Genomic DNA, 21,704 nt, shown 5'->3' with positions numbered 1-21,704 from the left:
GAGGGCAATGGTTGTCTGCAGAGCCGAGCACTCTGTTTTATTCCCCGCACGTGTCCCCCCCCCCCCAGAAGCTAGGAGAAATCCCCAGTCTCACCAGTGAGGAGAGCAGCTTCCTAAGACAGCCAAGGGAAAGAGGGTGAGGGAGGGATTTTGAAAGGGCAGTGAGCATGACCCTTTCATTCCTCCTTAAGGGCAAGACAGCAATCCTTCTCATCCTTCGCCCCACCTGGAATTTCACAGCATCCTCTCCCTTTCTTAGCCCTCTTTTCTGCCAGCCATCAGCACAGGAAGTAATTTGCATCTTATTTTAGAACTACAGAGCTAGAAGGGACCCTATGGATCATTGAGTCCAGCCCCCTGTCAGGGAGGCACAGTGGGGAATCAAACTCCCAACCTCTGGCTCTGAAGCCAGAGACCTAAACCACTGGTTCTTAACCTTGGGTTACTCAGGAGTTTTGGACTGCAACTCCCAGAAGCCTTCACCACCAACTGTGCTGGCTGGGGTTTCTGGGAGTTGCAGTTCAAAAACATCTGAGTAACAAAGGTTAAGAACCACTGCCCTAAACCACTGAGCTATCCTATCCAACAGTTCTAATCAGTAGATTTGTTCAAGAAAACAAGAAATAATAATTGTTTTATTTCTGTTGAAAAGGAAACCTTCCAATCCTGTTTCTGTACTTCCTGGAAAGAGTTAGGAGAAGGTCATGTGATTCAGGATTACACAAACGCAAGAGTAAAGTGATATCTTTCTCAAATGACTTAAAAATCACACAAATTGCAAGATTTCTCAGCCCATGCACTCCCCCTCCATGGATAGCTCTGAAAAAAACGTAGGTCAGAATCCCAGAATTCATGGCAGATGGTTTCGCTGAGTCTGCGTATATGAGTTCTGTCTTTCCTCTTTTGCTCCTTCTTCTTCTCACTCTTTCCTGGATTTGAGATCAGTGGTGCAGTGACCCCCTTCTGCTGTTGCTCTCTGACCACAAGGGCACAAGATTTTGGACAACTTCAGAAACACATCTTTCAACAGTACAGAGCTTCAGGACTTAGTCAATGGCTTTGCAGCAGGAAAGGTGAGAAAGGTTCGTTTCTAAGGTAAAGGTAATGAGCACACTGTCATCCACCAGCACCAGCTCACCGTCCATAGCTGCTCTTTCCACTTATAATCCTGTTGTGTCTTCTTAAATTTTAACATTTTAATTACGCAAATGCCAAATGTAACATGGGATTCTGTCATTTGGTCGCTCTGGAAATGTTCAGAAAGTCAAATATAGTTCATATGTGTGTGTTTTTCCCTATTCTAAAAAAGTCCCATTTACAATCTCTGCTCAGAGTTGCCCCCTGCCTTCATCTTGGCAGGTAGAGATATTCGGTCTGAATACAATGCTGGCATCTGGGAGAGGTCTTTTGCTACCAGAGAAATGGTTCCTACAATGACAGGCTCACATTCCACCAAGAGTAGTTTTGCCAAAAAGGCAATCCAGCATCAAATCTTTCCTCCCACGACCCCCTCAGAAACATTTGCAGCCTTTACTTAGCTGTTGTCACAACTCTAATGAAGGGGCAGAGAAAAATCTATCTCTCTGCAATGATCTTACCAATTTAGACACAGCCCTGGTCAGCCATCTGTACCACCACCACAGCAAGCATAATTTAATTCCTTCCCATTGGTTTCATTGGGAGGGAAGTGGTTTTTAAAAGAAATAGAGGCAGCCACAGAGGAAAGGGGGAACAATGGTAACAGATTTTCTCCCTCACTTCCACTCTGGAAGGTTAAAATTTGCAGAATAGCAGGCAAGTTGAAGCCTCTGACGTTGGACTGCTCCGTCAAGACTCCAATTCTTTAAAAAGGTGAAAACCTCCATGTGATTTCCCCCCTCCAGGCTGAGAGTCTAATCTAATGTAAATTGGCTTTGTATTTGTTTTCTTTCCATTCCATAGGTTGTGTAACATGTCAGAATGACCTTCCAGGGGAATTTTGCTCTAGTGGAGTTTTCTGTCCATGGCAGTTGTGTAGAAATGCTGTCTGACAAGGAACAAGTTCTCTCGGCTGCTGGTTGATTAGTGAAGGAGAGCAGAGATTTGTGAACAACAACAGGATAGGACCGCTTCTTCATTTCTGTGCTAACTAGAACTCCACCAGTACTTTCCCTACCCCGCATGTACAATAAAAAAAGATGTAGAAATTGTGAGGTACCTGAATCTAAGATTTATATAAACTTTCTTAGTGCTTCTGTGGGAAAAGTAGTAAAAAATGAAGAAGAAAAATAAATACATTTTTTCTATTCTAAGGCAAAGAAAGAGAAGATATTTCCTTTTATATTTACTATGATTTGTTAATGAAATTTGTTATCTTCTGGCCTCACAGAGCTGAAGTTCCACCTGGACTTTTGTACATTTTTGCCCCACTATAAACCTGAACCTAAGTATGCAGGTGCACATTGAGGACGCTGCTTTGTAACAGAATAAGGGATCCATGAGCATGATGTTATATCAGAGACCTGATTACTTTTCATAGATACATTTTTATAGCTAAGCTCATAATATGACAAAATCAATTGTCTACAGAAAGGTCCTACAATGCAACTATTTTTTGCTCAAAGTCTTAGGTCAGAGATTCAGAAATCCAGGATTTACAACCGGCATTTGTTAGCATGACCCATCTAGCAAAGTAAAAATCAAGATCAACAAGACCAGACTTGTAAGCCAAAATGATTCACAACAGGACAGACTGAGAAAAGAAGATGTTAAGCACACCACTTGTCTCCTGTAGCTGCCAGCTAAAAGCACTCAAAACACAGCATTGCCAAGGCAGAAATAACTTTTGATTTAAAGGAAGAAAGATTGACCATTGGGAGGTAAGGCCAGCCCTCATCTGTAAAACTGTTCAGACATAAACATTAGTGAAATCAGGTCTCTGGAACACTAACATTATTCCTCAGTGCAATCAGACAGAGAAGTACCTTGTATTTTGGACCACTTGTGGCACAGTCCGTTGAAAACTTATAGTCTGGTGACCAGATAATGTACCAGAGACCATTTCAGTCCAGCAGCAGGGCTCCTGTTTTTTAAAGCTGAACTAGATCAATTCCTGTACACACGAAAAGGTCACTTAAAGGAAATCACTCCCAGTGAAGTCACCCTTTCTAGAGCACCATCTGATCGCACCCTCAGCAAAACCATGGTCCATCTGTAAAGTGCAGTTTGGCCCAAAGAAAAAAGAAATAAATTAACACCCAGATTCTCCTCCTTAGCAAACAAAAAGTATAGTGACACTGCCCACAACCTAAATAGAAGGTTTGTGAGATGAAACCCACCCCAGCAGACTAAAGTAAGACATCAAGGGGAAAAAATGGTCCCAAGCCCTGCCAAAGAAAGGTCAACAAGCTGACCTTAGCTACACTTAGCATCCTGCTTGCAAAAGATGATTGTGCAAGCAACATTTTTCTAGCAGAAGAGATACAAAAGATGCAATCATAATGATTACATACCATGGATTCCAACTTACGGTGACCTTTCTCAGGGTTTTCTAGGTAAAGAATGCTCAGAGATGATTGGCAATAGCTTTCCTCTGGGGCATTCTGGGACTGGGCAGTTTGCCCAGGGCTATGCAGGCTGGCTTTTCTCTTGGAAGGCACAATGCAGAACCAAACTCCTGACCTTTGGCTCTGCAGCCAGGTACTGAACTCACTGAGCTATCCAGGCAGCTCAAAATATCCAGATGTAACATTTAAATTTTTTATAAAGCTTATTTAAAACACAACCGTGAAAGACCTAGCCATAACCAAATCAGTTAGACTAGGAGTTAGCAGCTTCCCTTGGGACAGAGGCCACATCACACATACCCCAAGCCTCTTCTCTGCCCCTTGAAACATCATCCAACAATATCTAAAGGTCCGAACTTTGTTCACCCCAAAACAGAGTGTCCTCGTATGGCTGCCTGCCTAACTATAACCAGGGCTATTCAGGCTGGTAATTGAATCGGAGTACTCGACGTCATTCTGATGTGGCTCCCACCTTGAATTCCATTTGTGCATCTGTGCTCATACTATTATTTTGGAAACTTTTGGATGGCGTTAAGCTGGCTGCAAGAACAAATGCAGGCTCAATTACTCTCTGCACCTTTGACATCATGACAAAGAGGGAAGAGAGCATCTCCACTGTTGGTCTCTTAACAATTTGGAAGAAGGAACACAATTTTTATTTCTTGGCACATATTGTTCTTTGACATGTCTTGGTCATGCACAAGATCGATGTATCAGGGACAAGTCCCAGGTAAAAAGACTCTCCAAGACATTGTATTGCTGGAGGTCAGTCCATCCATTGTTACAGCTCTGATTAGTTGTCAGTCCCTTCCTTCATCAGTATAGGGGGCATTTTGAAGTGGAAGGAGAAAATAAAAAAGACAAAAAAAAGATCTAATCAAGCATCTAATTCATTTCCTGCTTTTCTCTGAGAGAAATGAAGTATGGATCAATTGAGCATAGAACAATGTCAAGTCCCACAAAATCATGTTACATGAGTTTTTCCATCTAAGTAATATGGGTCATGTTCACAGAATGCATTTCTTCTTGAGTAGCTTCCTCCCATCCACACATAGCAGAACTAAATAGCAGTGGCTATTAGTGTTAAAAATGAAAGAAAACAAATAAAGGAGCATGTGTGATTTTTATAGGTACAAGGATAGTTAGATATAGGCATAAGGACATAAGTAGGAATTTTAATGATTAAAAATTAAATTAAAATTCACCCATTCATTTTTAATTATTACACACTGGGAATTATTTTGTACTGAAGAAACAGGCTAGGTTGCTGAGGCACCCACACACAACCCTTTCTGTGGGTGTGCTGCCTCTCAAATGCCAGCCACCTCCAAAACACTGCATTTTGGGGTAACTTTTAAAATCTCCTTCCCTTGGATTATTCTTATTGCCAGCACAGGCAAACAGCCAGTGATCCTTTTCACATTGCCTGTTGATGTTTTTGATGAAACACACCAAAGGTTGGCTTCTATTGATGACACTGTATAATCCTTGTGTCACAGCACTGACTGGTGTTATACAGTGAAAGGTTTTAAGGGGAAAAATAAGACAGGGGGGAAAACTGATACATTGTTATACTCAATCAATGTTTACTCAGAAGTGTAACTCATGGCAATAAAAGGAGCTAGTAAACTTTGTGATCAGGATTGCAGTAAAAGTTGCCTATAAAATAAGTTGCCCATCCATCCAAAATTTGCCTGATCAGATCCCTGGAAATTTCAAAATAGGACCAACAGAATTTATAACCAGGAGTGGTGTAGGTAGGTCTCTCGTTGAATGTAATGGGAAGTTTGTCAACATACACCCTATAAAACAGAAAACTATTGGTCATTTCCCCCTTGCACACAACTGTGATCATGTAACTGTTGTTTAGATCAGTAACTCAGCTTTCAGTAAAAGAACAGTACAGTATTTTCAAAAGATTTTTTCCAATCAAGAACAATTTTTATTAGCCTCTTGATCAATAGCAATATTAAAAGCATACTCAAAGAGAAGAGCTTCTGATCAATAGAGCACAAACATTGAGTATATACACTAATTTTATTGTTATGTCCACCAGTGCATGTCGGTGGGAGTTTGGGCATGCAGGTGGGCGGGAGTGCGGGTGCACGCACGTTCCTTCGGTCCTCAAAAATATCACAAATATATTATGTGGCCTTCCATGTGAAAAGTTTGAAGTCCCCGGAACTCCACCATACTATCACATCTCTCTGCAGCAAACATTCCCAGACTTTAGGGTTTTACACCCTTCCCTTGGTTTTTTTTTAAAAGAAACCTTCACAACACCCCTTCTCTCCCTGAACATCAGTTTCAACTCCTGGGATTTTAAATTCATTATTAAAAATTAAAAATAAAAAAACTTTGTAAAAATTGATTTAATTTTTAATAATAAGCACAAAGAGTTTTCCATGCTTATAGCTTATAAAAGTTCCTGAGGTAGAAAGCAGCAAGAGGTTTTCAGGCAGAGTCAGTCCAGCCCATCAAGGCTTGGGAGAAATTATAAAAAAACATGGTATGGAACATTAGGATTAAAAGGGATGTTTTTCTATGACAGTCGTTCCTAAACTTGGGTCCCCAGATTTCTTGGATTAAAACTCCCAGAATCCTTCACCACTAGTTGTGCCAACAGGATTTCTGGGAGTTTTTGTCCAAGAATACCTGGGGACCCAAGGTTGGGAACCACTGTTCAATGAGATCTAAGAGTTACAGGTTTTTTTCCCCCTCAAAGTCCAATCAGTAGGCTGTATCTGTGTTTCTTCTTCTTTCTTTCTTTTAGCCACTCTTTCTGTGGTGGTAATTAAAATGTCAAAGGCTTTCTGCACCTCTTCTTCTAGAACTTTCCATTTTGTCGTGTTTTGCTTTTATCTCACTTGATATCTCCAGGTTTTCAGTTTAAAAAGAAGGCCTGTTCAGTTCCACAAAGAACACATATGCGGAAGTTAAAAAAATGAGAACACACAGCTGTGAGATTGTACAACAGTTATCTCATACTATACACTCTGGTATCTCACACAACATAACTACGTAATACTACACTATCACAAAGTAGTTGCTTGCTGTAATGTCATCCTCCCTCAATCTCCCCTTCCCTTCTTGCTTTAGGAATCACAGTTTTACATAAGAAAAATTCTGGTGTTAACACACAAACTTCCTCTGTACAGGTGAGATTACAATCAACCTCAAAGCAGACATCTACACTAGTAAATCCCACTGGGAATCAACTTCCTTCTTTGCATGTTCTGAAGGGTGTGATTGCCAGGTTCTCTTTAGGAGGGAGAAACTAGACAGGTATTTGTCTAGCTGTTTAAGCCGTGTTTCTCTCTGTTGCTTTCAGTATTTATTCTGTTGATTGACCAACTTTAGTGCTAATCATGAGTAAATCTTTTTGGCATGATTATATAGCGTATTCCGTTTGAACAGCAAGGCATGATAGTTTTTTTGTAGTGTTTCCAACGTTATTTTGTCTTGCTTTTGGCTTATGTGATCGCCTATATCAAGCATTTAGGGCTATTGCTGGGTATGTCTAGATGACATCAATGATAATGCACAAAGTGGGCATGGTATGAGGGATGAAGGGGGAAGGGGACAGATAAAAAAACCAAACCAGACTGAGAACACAGAAACAATTACAGTAGTACCTTTGTGTCTTGCTGAAAAAGAAACAGCTCGCAAGGTTCCTGATTCTTTCAATTGATACCAAGATTTCAGTGATATAATTCCCTCTTCAGGAGCTTCTAAAGCAAGGAAATATATTTATTAAAATAAACTGAAATATATAAAGTATTCCAATAAACTATTTTCCAGTGACACATGCAACTGCAGAAATAGCATCCATCATTAGTGAGCACATTATGACAACTATTCAATTTTTCACCCGACATTTATATTCTTATTATTGCACCAAATCACATCTGATCCAATAATTGTAAACTTTTATGGGATTCCACTTGCTAGTCAGAATAAGATTAAGAAAAACCAATTTTCATGGAAACTAAAAATCAGGTCCATACGCAAATGCTGAAACATTAAAAATCTGTGAGGATGTTACCAAGGGAAAACAATTTTAAACTTTACTTCTGCTCACACAAAACTGTAACAAATCCTCATTTCTCGGATCCAGATGAGGAGGGCTGAATTTGAAAGGGAGGAACAGCTTGGGAAATGATAACCTTCAGGGGGGAAAAGGATTTAAAATTGCATAAAATCCTGTTGCTTGTCTCAGCTAGAGAGTGTATGTGTTCTGTGCTATCAAGTTGGAATAGTGACTCTAACAGGACTTTCAAGGTGAGATATTAAGAAATATACCAGTTTTACACCCCTAGTGAGTTTCCATGACCAAGTGGGGATTCAAACCCTGTTCTCCAGAGTCCCAGTCCATCACTGTATCCTCTACACCAAACTGGGAATCCCTCAGATAGAGTAGGCCCACTGAATCAACTCTTGAATGATGAACCAACACTTATGTAAATCCCATTGATTCAATACCACTGCTCTGGTTGGGATTACTAACGGGATTCCAATATTTAATGTAGCATGTAGTTTAGCTTTGTGTGGGAGAAAAACAGGGTGAATCTGAGAATCTGGAAGGCATTGAATCCAAAAATTCTCCTTCCAATGTGTACTCTCTTCTTCCAGCAGCATGCTGCATGGCACATGAAAGGAAATGGACTTGAGAGGTTAAGATTATGGGTATAAATTGTGGGGTGGGTTGAATCTAAAGCAAAACATTCCTTTGGGGGCACATTCTCCTGCTCCAGCAACAACCTGAACAACACATAGAAGGAAACCAAATCAAGCAGCTGAGGTCACAACTGCAAATTATTGTTTATTACTGGGATGGAAGTTGGGAAGGGTTAGGGAAGAATGAACAGGAAAACACTTCTCTGGGTTGACACATTCTCCCACTCCAGCAATAGCCTATATTGCATACAAATTGTGTGCATAAAGTGGTGAGATGAGAGGTGTTCACTCAGAAACAAGTCTTTGGTAGCTCATTTGTCTGGCAACAATCCAGATAGCTGTTGTAAGTTTTTCGGGCTCTTTGGCCATGTTCTGGAGGTTTTTCTTTCTAACGTTTCACCAGTCTCTGTGGCTGGCATCTTCAGAGGACTGGCAAAACGTTAGGAAGAAAAACCTCCAGACCACAGCCAAATAGCCAAAAAAAACCTACAAGAACCATCGGATCCTGGCTGTGAAAGCTTTCGAGAATACAAATCCAGATAGCCTTTGGAAAGAAGCTGAATCAAATAGCTAAGATAATTCGTGACTGGAAATGTGGAGATGGGGGAATAGAGCACTGCCATGGAATAACAAATTAGTAAAAGAATCAAAACTCGGTGTTAATAGCATGATTTTCCACAAGCGGGCAATAATGAAAGTATCATAGATTTTTAATAAACAGACAGACAGATAATTTTTGTCTTATTCTCTATCTGGAAAACCCTGAAAAGGGTCACCGTAAGTCAGAATTGACTTGATGGCAAATAATTATTTTAAAAAGGGGAAGGGGGGGAATGATCTAGCATCCTGTATAAACAAGCAAGGGTGCCTGTTTCTGACAAATACGACATCTTTCAGAATAAGGAACCCAAACCAGATGATACATTTGATCCTATAAAATGTCTGGCATTAAAAAAAAGTAACAGCTGCGAGAAGAGCATGACTGATGAAGGTAGGAGTTAATATTTCCCCACATGCTACAGTCCTGACAGAAATCTCCCTGAAGCTATTTTTTCCCCACCTGCTACTATCCTAAACCTGCCACTGGCTCCAAAAGCATCCCTTTGAAGAGGAAACAGCAGCAGCAAGGGGGGGGGTTGTTTTGACTCTGAGCCATGCCCGCAGAGGAGCCCTCCATCCCCACCATAGTCTCGATATTCATTCCTCAAGCAGTTATTAAATAACAAAAACAGGTATATGAAATACATCCACGCGCTTCATATCATCCTGTTTGCCTATTAGTAAGTAAACAAGTGGGAAATAGGGATATGAAAAATCTGTCAGGTTTGTGTGTGTGCGTGCGTGCGTGCGTGCGTGCATGCGTGCGTGTGCGTGCGTGCGTGCGTGCATGCGTGCATGTGTGTGTGTGTGTGTGTTTTCATTCCTTCAGAATTCTAGAAGCATTCTTATCTTCATAAAAATGCACCAAGGAGAGCAGGCCACAAATCACATAGTTTCAGGCATCTATATATGAATACCAAGAATATGGGGAATCTTTTTAAAAAGAAGAACTGGAAATCTTAGTTCAGGAGAGCAATTACGACTTGAGAGGGATCAATTAAATTTGGTGGGATGACTACCATGAATGGAATACAGCAATTGAAGGATATAAATTGTTGAAAAAGAACAGAAAAACTAGAAAAGGAGATGGAGTCACACTATCTGTCAAAAATACACATTCCTACACAGAAATACAGGAGGATGAGCTTGGTTGTCTCCTTGAGGCATCTGGCTTAATATAACTTTGGCAAAACCCCAAAAGAGCATGGTAGGTTAAATCTATTACTGATCACCCAATTCAAGGAGAAGATCTGGATGAAACTTCTGACAAACAAGGATGATCAAGGGACTGGAAACCAAGACCTATGAAGAAAGACTAAAAGAACTGGACATGTTAGGCCTAGAGAAAAGAATCCCCTTGAAACCAACCCGACCACCCAGTAGCCAGTGTGAGTTATACTGGTTGCCTCAGGGCTCGATAAGAATTTTTGACCCGTTGCTTGATTGGCTGTTAGTGGCAGGGATTTTTTCACCTATCCCACACTGGTTGAAAAGTGAGGCTATTAAAAGATGGTTGCTAGGTTGGTCACACTGACGAGTAGTGTGGATTCAAGTTGGGTCAGTGAATCCCAGTGAGAACACAAGTAAGGATATAGCGCATCCAAACTCCCAGCGCTGTGGATTGTGAAATTACAGGTGCCGTGGGAAGGATGCTCTGGCGCCATGTCCGGACTGAGGGCCCCCAATGGAATTGTAGGCTTGAGGCCCAAGGATGGTCAGAGCAAGGCCAAGTGAAAGCTGTCCAGTTGCTTAAAGTAATCAGTCCAGTTCCATCAATAATTGCTTCAATAAGTCCACTTTAATAGATTGATCATCTTTAGGGTTAAATTTAAATCCAGTCTCAGATGTAAAGTGTAAAGTGACAGTCCAATTCACGCAATGTTTGTATTCATGGCCTGATGTCTTTTATAATCCAGCCCCAGAAGCAGCCCATTCCAGTATTAATTCTATCTCGGCCTGTGTTCCAGTCAGGTTCAGGACCCATGGTACATCCAAATGTTTTTATTGGTCCACATAGGTCCACATTAGCCAGATATATATTCCAAGATGAATTGTCTTAGTTCAGACCTCAGTTGTCAGCCTACATTCCAAAGTACAGTTTATGGCAGGATTTCAAGCTTAAGACCGCAATAGATTGTTCAAGGTCATTGTTCTGGGATTTTCACCAACACTGTCATCGTCGTTTAGTCGTGTTCGACTCTTCGTGACCCCATGAACTAGAGCACGCCAGGCCCTCCTATCTTCCACTGCCTCCCGGAGTTGTGTCTGTAGATAGCCATAACATAACAACTTTAACTCCCAGAGTTGTTTAGCTAATAATGATTTTAAGAGAAAAATTTCTTAAGTTTCTAATGCCAAAGTAATACCAAACTTCCTTCCATGAAGTATAATTAAATGTCTAATTAGTGTCCAATTTATTTTCTTTGCATCTCTTTGTGTCTCCTTCTCTCTCTCCAGATTCACCGCTACTCTATAAGTGGTGAGGATAAGAGACACTTAATTCTGTTATAGGGATTGTCTCCTCCAGGGATAGTCATAAAGCAGTATAGTTCAATTATCTCACCCAGTAGTAACAACAATGTTAATTAGCTGATTTATCGCTTCTCTATTGCCAGCTGCCGACAGCTTGCAAGCGAGGTATTCAGCTGCTTGTTTCCACCCGCGGGTTGATTGGGGAGTTTCCCAGATCAAAACAGGGATAACCGCCATCCCCCCCCCCATGATCAACAGGCTTCTTCCCCAATTCACCACCTCTTTGAGGTAGTTTTAATCCCCTGGGGGGTGTAGTGGTCCCAAACAGGTTGGAATTCAACCCAGGAGATGGAGCTATGTCCTCCTGCTGCTGTCCCATTGCAGTGTCAAGCCGGAAGTCAGAAATTTTCTGTATTCTGTGTATGTCTTCTCAAACGTACACATTTTGTCTTACGGCAACAGCCACATCAGCAGAAGAGAATGGATGGTTCCAGTTGTGATGGGAATGGTAGCTAGTGAACAGCAGTGGTAGCTGAAGCTGATACTGGTTATGGAGGCAACAGCAATGACACTCAAACTAAATTTTGTTAGTATTGCACAGAAGGTGGCAATGGTTAAACCAATACTGAACTTTCCTTACCATGTAAACCCTATGATGAGAGTCAAAAATAAAACAAATGATAGTGCTGAAGTGTAACTGGTCCTGATGCATTTCCTCTCCTGTGAACAAGAAGCTATCCTTAGGACAGAAAATTCAGGGACAGAAAGGTTTCCTCTAGGCAAAGGTGTCAGACAAAAGTGTATTTCATCCCCTTACCTGTTCAATCTGTATGTAGAACATATCCTATGGAAAGCTGGATTAGAATCAGATGGAGGGGCAAATATTGGTGAAGAAAATGCCAGTAATTTTATTTTATTTATTTATTTATTTATTTATTTATTTATTTATTTATTTATTTATTTATTTATTTATTCATTCATTCATTCATTCATTCATTCATTCATTCATTCATTCATTCATTCATTCATTCATTTATTTATTTATTTATTTATTTATTTATTTATTTATTTATTTATTTATTTGATTTATATCCCGCTCATCTGGTAAATCTATACCACTCTGAGCGGCTAATTTAAGATATGCAGATGACACCATCTTACTGGCAGAAAGCAGCAATGACTTTACATGACGTTTAGTGAAAATGAAAAAAGAAAGTGCCAAAGCAAGACTGCACAAAGAAGAAGACAAAAATTATGACTACAGAAGAACTATATAACTTTAATGTTGACAATGAAGAAATTGAAACTGTTAAAATGTGTATACATTAGTTCAGTCATCAATCTAAATGAAGCCTGTAGCCAAGAAATCAGAAGAAGACTGAGACTCAAAAGGGCAGCGCTGAAGGAATTTCAGAGATCATCAAGTGTAAGGATGTGTCACTCAAGACTAAAACTAGGATCATCCACATTACAGTATTCCCAACCACTATGTATAGGTCTGAGATCTGGACGGTAAAGAAAGCTGACAGGGAAAAAGACTGATTTATTAAAATATTTATTTACTTATTTATTAAAAATATTTTTACCCAATAATACTCCTTAAAAAGGACCCAAAGCAGCTTACATCATTGAAAGACAATATTTAAAGTTAAAAGCAATAAGTATTCAAAGGTGGTTTACATAATTAAAAAATGATATATAAGGCTAAAAACAATGTGTATAAAAAGGCAGGTTACATAATTAAAAGACAATATTTCAAACTAAAAACACTAAGTATAGAAATATTTAAAAAGAACAAACAACCACCACCCTGAGAGATGATAAACACAAGCAGTACTAAAAACACAGTCAAAAGCAGTAGCGCATAACAATCAAACTAAAAACCCCACTCAGGCAGCCAAGTCACTGACGGAAAGCCTGCCTGAAGAGAAAGGTCATTGCCTGCTTGCAGGAGGACAGCAAAGATGGGGCCAGTCTGGTCTCCTGTGGGAGGGAGTTCCAAAGTCTGGGAGCAGCAACAGAGAAGGCCCTCTCCTGTGTTCCCATCAAACACACCTGTGAAGGTGGTGAAACCAAGAGAAAGGCTTCTCCTGATTATTGTAACCAGGCTGTCTAATGGGAGATATGATCTTTGATATAACTTGGGCCCAAACTATTTAGGGCTTTATTAGGTTAAAACTAACACTTTGAATTGTGCCCAGAAATGGAACAGCAAAGAGTGGAGCTGATGTAACGGCAGGCGGGTGTGTGTATGTATGATGTGATCCTGTAACCAGCCCCAGTTAGAATATGGTTGCTGCATTTTAGACCTGCTTTGGATGAGTCTCCTGACACTTTCCATAGTCAGTCCTGCACAGAGTGCATTACAGTAATTCAGCCAAGATGTAACTAAGGCATGTGTCATCATGTCCAGATCAGACCTCTCAAGAAACGGTCACCATTGGCACACTAGTTTTAATTGTGCAAAAACACTACTGGCCACAGCCAAAATCTGGACATCCAGGCTCAGAAATGAATCCAGGAGCAACTCCAAACTGCACACCTGTGTTTTCTGAGGGAGTCTAACCCCATTCAGCACAGGCTACAACTTTTGTTTCTTAATCTGCCTTTCGACTGATCAGGAGCATCTCTGTCTTGTCTGGGTTTAGTTTCAGATTATTCACCCTCATCCAGTCAATTACTTATACCAAACACTGTTTTAGAATGGAACAATTTCTTCAGATTTAGATGGCAAAGAGATGTAGAGTTGGGTGTTATCCACATGCTGGTGACACCAAATCCCAAAACTCTGGACAATCTCTCACAGTGGTTTCATGTAGAGGTATGTTAAATAACAGAGACAAAACAGAAAACCGAGGGACCCTGCACACCAGCAGCCAGGGTGTCAAACAGGATTCTCCCTGCATCACCTTCTGAGTTCTTTCCAACAGGAATTATTGGAGCTACTGTAAAACAGTGCTTCCAAGTCCCATCCCAGAGAAACTGGTCAGGAGGATACTATGGTTGATAGTACTGAAAGCTACTGAGAGGTCTAGTAAAACCAACAGGGACACACACACACATTCTATCCAGTTCCTGGCATAGGTCGTCCATCAAGGTGATCAGAGAGATCTCTGTTCCATAATCAGGCGAGACTGAAATGTCTCATCCAGGAACCATGTTAACTTGGTGGCATGAAACAACAACAACAGATTTTGTGCATTTTACCCTTTTGGCCAGTGTGTTTGCACATGTTTCTTAAATCTACAGTGTTCTACTGGCGCATATTTTCCCCCCAAAAATTAAAGTCCATGGCTGATGACATCATTAAACTTACGGGCTCAGATCTGTGTGAACAGGATTCTGTCTACTCTCTTATATACACTCTTTGTTTGCCAGAATGCATCTCAAGCCCCAGTAATATACAGATTTTAAAAGCAAGATATGTTTTGTCCCACTGTCAGTTTTAGAAAGTATGAAACAGATATTTGGACAGATAAATGTGAATGGTCTGAATTTATTTTCTATTCCTAATTGGAAATACAACAAATACATTTTAATGTCTCTTATTCAGGGTTTCAACAAGGAGCCAAATTGTTTTGTTTTGTTGTCTTTTTTGGTTTGGTTTTGTACTTCTCTCCTTTTTCCATCTTCCCCAGTTGTCCCCAGCTGTCAGCATTTTGCAAACACAAACAGTCCTTAAAGAGTCCTCTCTTCTAAGGATGGGTTATGTGTGCAGCTGAGTTTTCCATTTGTTATGGAGGACAGAAGTCCCGTCAGCAGGAACTTTCTCCACTTGTGTTCAGAAGTTCTTGTTTTCATTGTTGCTGCTATTGCTGCTCCAAGGTATGAATGATTCATGGCATCTAAAAGCAATGCTCATCAATTTATCACAAACAAGTAATGCACAGCCTTACAACCAAGTTCATGACTGAGATGTTCATCGCTTTCATTTCCTGACCTCAGTGCTGACGAACTCCAAGAAATGTCTGGAAGTAAATTTATCAAGGCATGATGCTCTGGAGATTAATTAAACTACAAGCAAGAAGCATGGTAGCCATTAATCATCTTCCTGTGCCATTTTAGAAGCAGGTGAGAACGGAGATGGTATACTACAGACAACAAAAAATGATTGGGGAGGGGAGAAACTCTAATAGGTACTTACTAAAAATTACATGGACTACAAACTATCAAAATATTCTCATCCTTTTCCTACTGCTCTTCTGCTGACAGCTGTGAATATTATTATTTTTTTGGTGAAGACGTTGGGTGCAAGATACAGAATCCCTCCCCCAGGTTTTCCATGCAGATCTGTGGGTCAGCCCCCATAGCATTCTTTTTGTATTTGGAATGGAGTTCCAATCCTCACAGTATTCCAGGGTTGATGGTACCCTTCTCAAGTACCAAAAGAACTGGCCATTCACTTTGCTTTTTACTAGAACTCTGATATCAACCAAGCCCAGCCAGGTAGAAGAAAAAACTGGTGTGGAAGGACAGTGCATTCACATCTCCATTAGAACCTGGGTCTATGTCGTGATGTGAGAACCAGAAAAAGAAGAACGCAGAATCTTGGGAAAGTACAAAAGAATGATATCATTTCATTCTGGAGTTCCCTGTCTGAAGGATTTCTTTAAGTTGTTTTCAAAAATCCACCTTGAAAGAAAGACCAAGCAGAGCAGACAGAAGATCAGTAGCTAGAACTGTTCTACCTGCAGGCAATGTTTTGTTTTGTTTCGAATGAGAAGGAGTTTGTGTTTTGCTCCTGCTAAGGAGAACACCGCAGAGGAAGCTTACATGCAAATAATCTGATTCTCTTCCCCCTTTTTGTTTCTTAAAGGACTTGGTTTCTTTCTCTCATGCCCTTTCATTCCCTCCCCCCCCCCTTTCTCTTCTTTTCCTGCCCTTTGATGGGTTTGGTTTTATTCACATTTTTAGTAGCACTGGAACTTGTATTAAATTGGTGCTTGGCTTGATCGAGTGAAATGAACTTGAGACCAATGTGTGATTATATTAGCTCTGTGGGACAGAGCTATCTCCTAGGTATATGTTCTTATTTCACACCTCATTTCAAATGCAATCTAGTATAGTGCGCACATGAAACCAATAGGTTAGAAAGATTAAAGATGCATACTCTCAGAATACATGTACAATTGGAAAGTCCTCTGGGATGAGTTTTATTATCAGAATATGAGAGAGGAACAGAGCAGTATCCATTCTCAATGGACAAACAAGGCCCAAATTTACATCAGTAGGACCTGTGTCAACTATGGCATCCTAATCAGAGCTGATCAAAACAACTTTGTCTGCAAAGTTTGCTGCAAAATCTTCACAATGGACTGTTGAATGATCATCATCCCTTTCTTCTGTGCAACAAGCCCTTGACCACCTGAAAAATCTCTACTGCATGGTTCTGTGTAGATGCAGTGGTAGCACTGCCATGGAGAAAGATTTTCAGTGAGCTCTAGCCCATGTCTGATCAGATCTGCTCCAACATTTCCATTATCAACATGATTATCTCACTCTTTCCTTCTCCTCCAGCTCCTTTCTACAGCAAGTTTGGCTCCCCTGCATGGGAGGGTCACATAAGAGCAATTGTTTCTATCATCCTGACCATCTCCCCATTCCAGAGATCAGAGAAGACTTCAATCAGGTCACATGACAAGGCAACAGGAAACTCCCCAAGAGCCACCAGGAAAAAAAAATTGGATCCATAAGCTTCCAAGGCAGACGATTGATTGCAATTGCCTACCACTCCCTGCAGAGGCTCAGAGTTCCAGTAAGTCTAAATCGTACCAGATAGCAATCTATCAATGACATAACTACAGAAAGTTGCTCTATGCCCAGATCATTGCTATCCTGGCCAGTACAGAAAACCAGGTCCAGATTATACCCTGCAATATGAGTGGGGCCATATATCACTTAGGACAGCCCCATAGTCATTATAAAGGTGAAGGTAAAGGTTCCCCTTGACATTTTTAGTCCAGTCATGTCCGACTCAAGGGCGCGGTACTTATCCCGTTTTTCAAGCCGTAGAGACAGCGCTTGTCTGAAGACAGTTTCCATTGTCACATAGCCAGCGTGACTAGGGAACGCCATTTTACCTTCCCACCGAGGTGGTACCTATTTATCTACTCGCATTTACATGCTTTCGAACTGCTAGGTTGGCGAGGAGCTGGGACAAAGCGACAGGAGCTCACTCCGTCACGTGGATTCAATCTTACGACTGCTGGTCTTCTGACCCTGCAGCACAGGCTTCTCTGGTTTATAATTGATATGAAATCCTAAGCCACTCCTGATAAAATGGCTTCGGCATCAATTTTGAACTCCCCCAGCACAAGAAGCTGAGGTGACTACAGCACTCCAATAGCGTGGATGGTACATCAACAAACCCTTATTGTATACCAGGCACCCCGTTTCTGTTATATATACTCAGACCCAACAGATTGTGGTACCAGGAACCTGGTGAGGGTGACTGAATTTCAGCAGAATATTACAACTCTCCTTTCCCTCCCACCCCAGGTCTACATGTGACAATTAGTGGATCATGTCCTATACTGAGGAATATTGCTTTTTTGCTTACTATGCCTTAAAGATTCATTTTTTAAAAAATTGCTATGCAAAGAAAAAATATAAATGAAACTTTTTCATGGTCAATGAAAACTTTATTTTCATATAGGATAGAAGCAGATCTTGTAGTTCATCCAACTGCTTTTTGTTTCTTTGAGAAAGATGACTTTTGCATTTGTCATGGACCCCTGAAGAAGTGCAAATTATCTTTTCCACTAGGTAGGCTTTCCTTTGATCTCCCTTCAAAAAACTGAAGAATAAACCCCATGATAATAATGTTTCACCGTGGATTATCTGTCCTTTCCTGACCTACGTGTGCTACCTGTACGTCTTGCCCCACAGTGAGGGATGATTACTATTCAGATAAAGGCACAGGAGGATGAGCTGGTTTTCTTTTTAAAAGCAAACTAGTACTGGTTTTTTAATCATGTGAGTTTGAAGTATCATAAGTTTAATTGTATTGTAATGACATAATGAATTTATTTGTATTTTAATTGTTTGCAATATTATTGTAGTTTAAGTTGTTACAGTATTAGTTTGTCTTTGTAAACCACCTAGGGTCCCGATTCTGGGAGGAAAACGGTATATTAAACAAACCAGCAGGCTGATCTGCCTTCCTCCATTCCCCGAGCATATTAAAGAAATCTCTATATCCGTCTTATTATAGCTGCCCCATGAACCTGCCCAGTGTTGGTTCCTACGAGAAAGGACAGTCAACGTTCTTTATACTCTTTTTAAAAATATCTGAATGGAAATATTTGTGCCCACTGCTTTTTTGTCCACAGCTGCTCTCCAGCACTACGAAAGGATGGTTGACTGCAAAACCATTATGCTTTCTCCACCTTTCCTATTGCCCATGTTTTCTGCTTTAAGGTAAATACCTTAAAGAAATAAATCAAACAAAAATATTATGAGTCGGCAGCAAAAGCAACCAACTTTGCATTGGTTATAAACTCCTGAGGTCCTCACTCTAATAGCATTTTCATCCCCTATATTCTTTCCCTCCCACCAATGATTTTTCTCCCTCTCTGCTATTTCTGTCTTCTTACCTTAGGGTTCATCCAGCCTTTCCTTATGTTCAGTCCTCTGCCCCACCAGACCCCATGACCTTTCTCTTTTAACTGTTAGTCCTGTTTTGGGATCCTGAACAAGGACATGCCAGGTGGGGCTGCCTGGAGAAACAAATATCCAGGTGGGACTGCAAAATAAGCCAGAGGCATGCACACTTTGAGTGCTGCCTCGTTATGCGCACTTTTACTCTCCTAGGTTTTCATGGTCTTGGAGCTATAGTGGAGGCAGCAAACAGACTTTCAGTTTTATTAATACAGATGAGCTACCAGTTGAAATAAAATGTTCCTGAGTTTCGTTTAATATCAGCATGGGGCGCTTCCGCACTTTATTCTTCTAGGCAATGCACTGCAAACCAGTAAGCAGCTTCTTTTCTCAGCCCAATCAATGCTTTGCTGCTGCTTCAATCCATTCTCCTTTTCAACTTCATTTTACTTTGCTACCTCACATTGCCAGACAAACAAACTTGGAGAAAAAAAGAAGGGCCGCCGGCATTAAACATTTGAAATGCTTCATACTCTGAATGAAACAATTCTCCATATTTGTAGGGCCAACAGAGGGATAAGCAAATATCTCAGTGCAAACAATTCATCACAGCCTCCCCACTCTCTGTGTCAGTAATGTATCTTGTAGATCAACATGGCCTTTCAATCACTCCAATGCCTAGAAACCACCACATCAGAGAAGGATTAACAACTGAAGCCACATCATTAAGCACATTAGGTAGTGGGATACGGTGAGTGGAAAAGAAAAGCTTGTAGACCTGGATGCAAAACACGACAGACACCACAATAAATCTTAGCATTAGAGAGAAGAAGAAATGTTATTTCATGTTATAAAACCTATATAAAACATCATATAAGACTACAAAAACATGATAGTCAGGTCCTTCAGACGTGACACCTGTACAGGAAGATAGTTTAAAGTGATTCATTGCACTTAATTGTACCCAACAGAATATAACTAATGACATGATTTGGAGGCACTGCTGACTCTATCATTGCCCTCTTTAAGGTGCTGGGAATTATGTGTAATTCTCTTTATGTGACCAGGAGCTGAATTCTCTGATGATAGTTTTACTAGGGACACATACTGTATCCACTGCTGTAGCTAGGTGAGATATTTTAAACCTTGTCAGAACCACACAGTTTCTGACAAAGCAGCATTTTATGTCCAAATTTGGCAGGCTTGTTTCAGGCTAGGTTAATAATTTGTGGCCTTAAATCTTTTTCTTACCATTTTCTTCTGCATATTAATCTTGCAGAAAAAATCATGGGATTTTTTTTCCACTCAAAAAAAAAAAAAAAAGGCAGAACATTGAGTGTACTGCATGAAAGTTATTATTCTGCCCAGTTGAAGAGCAGTCTGTGCCTGGCAGTCATTTTGCATTTGGTGGGATTTAATTCTAAGCAGACGTGCACAGAATTATGGTATAAATATGGCAGACTTTGTGGTTAGCAGACTGTAGAATGTACTCCCTTCAGAGTTGTGGTAAGTTTCTGTGTTCAAACACACCTTTTAAAACCGGTATGTATATAGTAGCTAATCTACTGTGATGCTTTTCCCTGTTTGTACACTTCCTTGATTTTAATGGCTTTTAGAATACAGTTAATTTTGTTTGGTTTTTATGGTTTTATGGTTACATTTGTTTTACTTGTTTTTACAAAGATTGTAAACCACCTTGAGCACTACTTTGCAGGGTAGGAATGTAATATACAATAGTAATATATTCAGGGCCTGAGACTAATGTACCAATTTGATGGGTGTGCTCGTTATTATCACAAAATGGCATGCAAGATCTAGTTGAAAGATACAAATTGGAATCTAACATTCTTAATGTTCTGATTTGACTATATCATAGTATATTTTGAGATATTTGTTGAATGCATGTATATTACAGTACATCAGGCCTGTTTCTTAATGTAGTAAATTGCCCTAAAGTAGGCCCATTGAATCAATGGGGATTTGGTGAGTCAGCTCCTCTGTAATTTACAGTGATTCAAATGGGCCTACTCTAAGTGTGATTTATTTAAGCACAGTAAGTTGCAGTTAGAGTAGACCCATTTGAATTAGTGGAACTTACAAAGGAGTAGACTGACCAAATCCCCACTGATTCTAGGCTGATTTACTACACTAAACAACAGGATTTTGGCCGTTGCTTTCACTCTCAGTTATACCAGTTGTACAATTCATTTTAGCAACTGCTACATCTCAGATGCAACAGTATATGAGTAAAAAACAGCTACATAACATTTCATGAATTTATGAAGGCAAGATCGTATAACTGTAAAGCAAGATGCAATAGCTTTCCCAGAAGCACAAATTATGCACATGAGTCATCCCCTCATCTTTTCAGCAGACCCCTATGTGACAACTAGTCACAGTTCAGTCCACATTGATTATGTTTTTGCATCTTCGTAACTCAGAGTGCAAGGCACAAAATGGTCCTATATGGAACCAATGCAGATTTGAATGTAGCCATGGAGAAAACAAACTGAAGTTTAAAAGACAAATAGGTTTTGACACCAAAAAGCTTACAGAGGACTTATACTTGATTGGCAGTATGAAGCAGCTTTTCCACTTGAAGAGTTCAAGCAAACCAAAAAAGGTAGAATTGTCCATAAAGCAAGAATGACTGTCAGTTTCATGATTTGTTTGTTTTCATTGTGAAGTACACTCATGTGTTCACTATCTGCTCATTTTGAGCATCGATACGTAATGTATATAATTATAATTACCTTATGCTATTGGTATAAGAATAGCACCATATGTGTGTATGCCTGTATAGTAGATATG

The sequence above is a fragment of the Pogona vitticeps genome, chromosome 4, assembly GCF_051106095.1.
Source record: "Pogona vitticeps strain Pit_001003342236 chromosome 4, PviZW2.1, whole genome shotgun sequence".
Classification (NCBI taxonomy): Eukaryota; Metazoa; Chordata; class Lepidosauria; order Squamata; family Agamidae; genus Pogona; species Pogona vitticeps.
This window is presented reverse-complemented; position numbering follows the sequence as displayed.